This window comes from Hordeum vulgare, chromosome 7H (genome assembly GCF_904849725.1).
Source record: "Hordeum vulgare subsp. vulgare chromosome 7H, MorexV3_pseudomolecules_assembly, whole genome shotgun sequence".
Lineage (NCBI taxonomy): Eukaryota > Viridiplantae > Streptophyta > Magnoliopsida > Poales > Poaceae > Hordeum > Hordeum vulgare.
Genome location: NC_058524.1, coordinates 144,804,477 through 144,810,476, shown reverse-complemented (window position 1 = coordinate 144,810,476; position 6,000 = coordinate 144,804,477).

The window sequence follows — 6,000 nt, the reverse complement described above, 5'->3', positions numbered from 1 at the left end:
ACTTATCATGTGCAATGAGGGAGAGGCATACACTAACACACTTTATGTACTTGGATCACATGCACTTATGATTGGACCTCTAGCAAGCATCCGCAACTACTAGAAATCATTAAGGTAAACCCAACCGTAGCATTAAACATCAAGTCCTCTTTACTCCCATACGCGCACAACTCTCTTATTCGGGTGTAAGTTTATGTCACTCTCGTCACCCACTATAAGTGAATCATGAACATATTGCAAACCCTCCAGTGTGTATCCTTCATGTGTGCGCCTCATAGAAGGCATCTTAGGACAGCACCATATCAACACACAACTCAGATCAATAACATCATATCACAATTAACCCATAGGACAAAATGGATCTACTCAAACATCATAGGATAGACACATATCATTGGGAAATAGTATGCAGTGCTGAGCACCATGTTTAAGTAGAGAGTTGCAGCGGGAAAAGAGGTGTTACACCGCTGCATGGAGGGGACGGAGTTGGTGTGGATGGTCGCAAGATTGTTGATGTAGATCGCCATCACGCTCCTTTCCCCAGCGACACCCCGGCACCACCGGGAGAGAGTGACCCTTCTTATTCTTCTTCCTTGGCCTCCCACTATATGGGAGGAGAGTTCCCCCTCTAGTCCATGGCCTCCATCGTGGCGGGGGGGGGGGGGGGGGGTAGGATCCCCTCCGAGATTTGATCTTCCTCTTTGTTCTCTTCTATTTCGCGTTCCTCTTTTCTATCCCTTCACCGTTTCTTAAATTTCTGGAAATCCCTAACTTCGATCAAGCAGAAAATTTTATACAATTTATTTCCATAAATTATATTTCTTGCGCACGAAGAAGAGCTCCAACCGACTCATGGTGTGGCCACTAGACGGTAGGGCGCCAGTGTGTATAGGTCGTGCCTTGGTGCGTAAGGGAGGTATTGGCCCTCCATTTAAGTTGATTCCACCTCCCAAAAATCACATATATTCTAGAATAGTTCTGCATAAATTTTTATTGCGTTTGGACTCTGTTTGATATGGATATTTTGTGAAACAAAAAACATGCAACAAACAGGAACTGGCACTTGGCACTGGATCAATAAGTTAGTCCAATAAATCATATAAAATGTTTCCAAAAATATATGAACCTTGTATAATATTGGCATGAAACAATCAAAAATTATAGATACAACAGAGACATATCACCATGCCATGCTAATATGATAAAATGAATAGGGGGTGAACATTCTTTAAGGATCATATATTTTGAAACTGATGGTTATGTTATTTATTCTTATAAATATTACGATGTTGATGTTTATTAATTCATCATTTCTCAATGATCAAACCTAAAATAGATTAAATGTTGGGTAGTATAACACATCAAAAAATCTTTTTTTATCATTTACCTACTTGAGGACGAGCAAAAATCCAGCTTGGGGTGCTAATACATCTCCAACATATCTATAATTTTTATTGTTACATGCTATAATATCATCACTCTAGGATACATTTTTGGTATTTATGTACAAATTCATATTATTTTTAAGGACTAACCTATTAACCCAGCGCCAAGTGTCAGTTGTTGTTTTCTGCATGTTTTTGGCTTTTCATGTTACAATACCAAATGAAGTCCAATTGCCTCAAAACTCTTTTATGATTTTTTTGGATCAAAAGAAGACCTCGAAGCTTTAAGAGGAGGCCGTTGACTCCACGAAGGAGCCACGACACAATAGGGCACGCCCAGGGGGGTGGTCGCGCCATGTTATGTGGTGGCCCCCCTAACGTCTGCCGACACCCCTCTCTGGCCTATAAATTCTTAAAATCCCAAAACCCTAGGGAGCCTCTCAGAACACTTGTTATGCCGTCGCAAGTCGGTATTCTTCCATGTGCCCATCTGAAGCCCTTTTTTGGTGCCCTATCGGAGGGGGATCGATCATAGAAGGCCTCTACATCAATCTTGTTGCTCCCATGGTGATGTGTCAGTAGTTCACCATAGACCTACGTGTTCGTAGTTGGTACCTATGTGTCTATCTCTCTCTCTCTCTTGATCTTCAATACAATGGTCATCGCCTCTTCGCTTTGATCTATCTGATGTAATTCTTTTGTGTGATGCATTTGTTGGGATCCGATGAATTGTGATTTATGTTTACATTATTCATGATAAAAGATATGAGTCTTCTCAGAATTCTAGATTTAATTCTTATTTGCATGATTAGTATAGCTTCGTAAATCTCTCTGATCTATTGCTTTGGTTTGTCCAACTAGATTAATCTTTCTTCAGCGGGACCTGTGCGATGTAGTTGGTTCGACCTGGCGGTGCTCTATATCCTAGTAACATAGTAGGGGACAAGTACCGTCTTTCTATTGATGCCACTAAGGATAAAACAATGGGATTAATTCATATTAATTGAGTTCTTTTTGTCTACATCATGTCATTGTTCTCTAGGCATTACTCTATTTTACTTAATACTCTACATGCATGTTTGATAGCGGTCGATGGGTGAAGTAATAGTAATAGGTCTAGGCAGGAGTCGGCCTATTTGCTTATCGACGCGATGCCAATATACACATGATCATTGTCGTGAATATCGCAAAACTATGTGTTTTCTATCAATTGCCCAATAGTAATTTGATTACCCACCGTATGCTTACTACATGAGAGATGACACTAGGGAAAACAATGACCCTAGGTCTATTCGCTTATATATTTACAAACGTTATAATTAACTCACTGTCTTAATTTAATTTTCATTTATTTTGTAATTATCAACTATCCTCTACATAGTTCATTTGCTTGCAAATAACAAGTCCAAAGGGATTGAGAATCCTCTTGCCCGCGTTGGGTGCAAGTGTTTGCTTCTTTGTGTGCAGTCGCTTAAGAAGGGGTTGCGTGTTACTCCTATTGTTTTGATAACATTGGTCCTCAAAGAGGGAAATACGTATCTATATTGTGTTGAATCATCCATTCCTCTTCACGGAAAAGCGAATGCAGATCACAAGTATCAGAGGCCCAACAAGTCTGCGAGAATAAAGTTGCATAATAGACAATACTAGATCATCGCCCATCTTTTTCGGCTCTTATTTGTTAGGAATATAAAGTAATATGTATACAATTGTTTACAATGATTTGAAATAATGTGCTTTTTGGTAGCTTGTGTTCATCTCCAATTTTCAAAATAATGTCAAGGAATTGAAGAGAAGAATCTAAGAGACTTCTTTATTCAAGTTGTGTTGTTGGCTGACGGATATATGTTTCGTGATTGATCATGGCCTCTTTTGGCTCCTAAAGTAACTCTTGTAAAGTATCACATCACAAAACCTAGAAACAAAATTTTTGAAGAAAGAAGAATATTCAAGGAAATAAAAATTAAATTAGATGGTACAACTATTAAGGATTTTTTTTTATAAAACATCTAAATTAATTCCTAACTCCTCCTTTATGTCAATGACGAATCAAAATACAACATCTCTTTCAAAACACCAAATAAGAAAAAAAAACATACAATGCTATATCAGGTAAACTTTTACCTTTCGCAAGTTATCAATCTTCCAGTTTCAATGCAGAGAATGAAAGTAGCTGCGACATCAAGATGAAATGCCTTGGAGACTTAATTATTGTACTCCCTCTGATCCATATTACTTCTCGCTAAAACAAATGTTTGTAGCACTGAAGTATGTCTAGATACATTCATTTGAGCAACAAGTAATATGGATGGGGGGTATTATTAATCAGTACCTATCGCGCTATACCTTACATGGTACTGTTATTGTTAGGAAAAATAATGCCTATAATGCCACCATTTCTGTGACAGCCCGATGCCGACGTTCCAGAAGCTTCCACTTTTCTTTCCGTTTTCGTCGTGTGGGTATTTTCAGTTGCCACATCATCATCGCATCATGCGCATCACCTGCATTGCATCGGCATCTCTGTTGCCGCCCGTTTTCAAAACTTCCATCCGTTATTAGTTGTGGCTTCTCTTCGCGTTCGTCGTTGTCCGTTCCGAGCCCGACCGCACTCGCACGCGCCCGCGGCACCGTCAAAAACCTGTTTTAACAGTGTGCGTAAAAATTTCTCTGATCGGGTTGAGATTTGACGTGCGGTCTTATTTTAATATAGCTAGGCCGCCTGTCGAATTTCGTCGCGATCGGAGTCCATCTGGTACCCAAACGGTCAACCGTAGCGGCACCGTATTCGGTCTACCGTCGGACGTTTGTCGGTGTTTTAAAATTCGTGCCGTGCCGCCCGTTCTCCCTCTCGTCTCCGGATATTCCCTCTACACGGCCGCGTACCCATACCCGCGTTCGGAATCGTCCGAATCCGACCCCGCGGTTGGATCCGGAGCGCGATTCCGGTTAACCGAGCCCCCTGTTTGTCTATATATAGGCCCCCTCCTTAATTTTAGGCAACCAACCCCTCTCCACCTCGGGATCCGTGCCTACCCCCGAAACCCTAGCGCAGCCTCCCACCTCTCTCTCTCCCCTCCAGCCGCCGGGCCCGCCGAGCCCAGATCGGGCCCGGGCAGGCCCATCTGTCGCCGCCGCCTTGCCCGAGCTCGTTGCAGCTCCTCTCCAACGCTGCGTCGCCGCCGGCCAGCAGCCGCGCTGCGGGAGCGCGCCGCCCTCGGTCCCCGCGCGTCCCTGGCCTAGGCGCCCCGTCGCCGTCCCTGGCCTCGCCGGAGACCGCCGGCCGGAGCTCCCCGGCCCCTGCCTGCCGGTTCCCTGCCCGCGCCCTAGCGCCGCCGCGTCGCCAGGCCGGTGTAGCCCCGCCGCCGCCCCCGGATCCGGTCACATCCGGACCGTGGGGGTCCAACCCCTGCCGCATCCCTCGCCGGAGACTGTCGGACCTCGCCGTCGAGCAACCAGCAGCCGCCGCCAGCCACTGCCTCGCTCGTGCGGGAGGACGAGGGAGCGCCCAGCGCCGCGCCAGCGCCCCTGCGGGCCGGCCTCCCGCAGCGGCCCAGGAACAGGCCGGCCCAGGACCACCTCGGCCTCCTCCCCGCGACATGGGCCAGGCCCACTAAGGTGACCAGCCCCCAGCCCCTTTATTTACGCATAGGCGCCTCTTAGTTATTCTACGCCTCAGTTTGGTCCCGCTAGCTATTATAGGAATTATGTTCGGTTTAGACAATTTCAGGATTTAGCTAATTATTTAAACCCCCGTAACTTTTAAACCGTAAGCCGGTTCGAGACGTGTTATATATGGTTTTGTGGTAGATTCACGCGTAGAATACGAATTTGAAACTGGCACATTTATTTGACGCCATTTAGAGTGCCTAATGCATCGTTTTTGCGTGTTGTTTCACTAGGATCCGTTCCGTAGTTATTTTCCGTGCGTGTCCGGACTGCCCGTCTACTATAGATTAAATGTCCATGTTTTAGGGACCATATTTCTACGTATTTTAGAGCGGTCAATTGTATTTTTGCGTTAGGGATTTGCCGGTAGTTTATTTTCCCGTATATAGGTGTTTATTTCGCATTAATGTGTGGCTTTATTATGTGTTGCAAACCCCACATATTTTATATGTTTCCGGGGTAGAAAAATCCCATGGATTTTTCTGTACAGTTATTTTTAGCTTTTGGGTAAGTTAGTTTGCGAGATATTTTACCGTGTTGCCCTTTTGGTTAATTCGTAGGATTTATTCCGTTCCTCGTTTGAGTTAGTTGTCAACTAGGGAGTTGATCTTGGATGTTTTGTTTAGCCCCTCGTATTTTTAGTTGCAATAGAAATGCATGTTTAGGTGTGTTTCGATAGCCCTCAAGTTGCTAGAAATAGTGCTGTTTTAGACGTGCTGAAATATTTCTAAGTCTGGAATCTGGTATATTTTGTTGATGTCTTGTCTTGCTTCTATCTTTGGATCTGTAGCTATTTTGAGGTTGGTCCAATGGAGTTAGTTGTACCCCTTGTGTTTCTCTAGCTTGCTGTGAAGTTTCATGCCATTTGGACACCTGTAGCTATAGGTTTTGCTGCTGTCAATATTGCTTCATGCTGAAAACTGCACTTTCGTGAGGTGTAATTTTC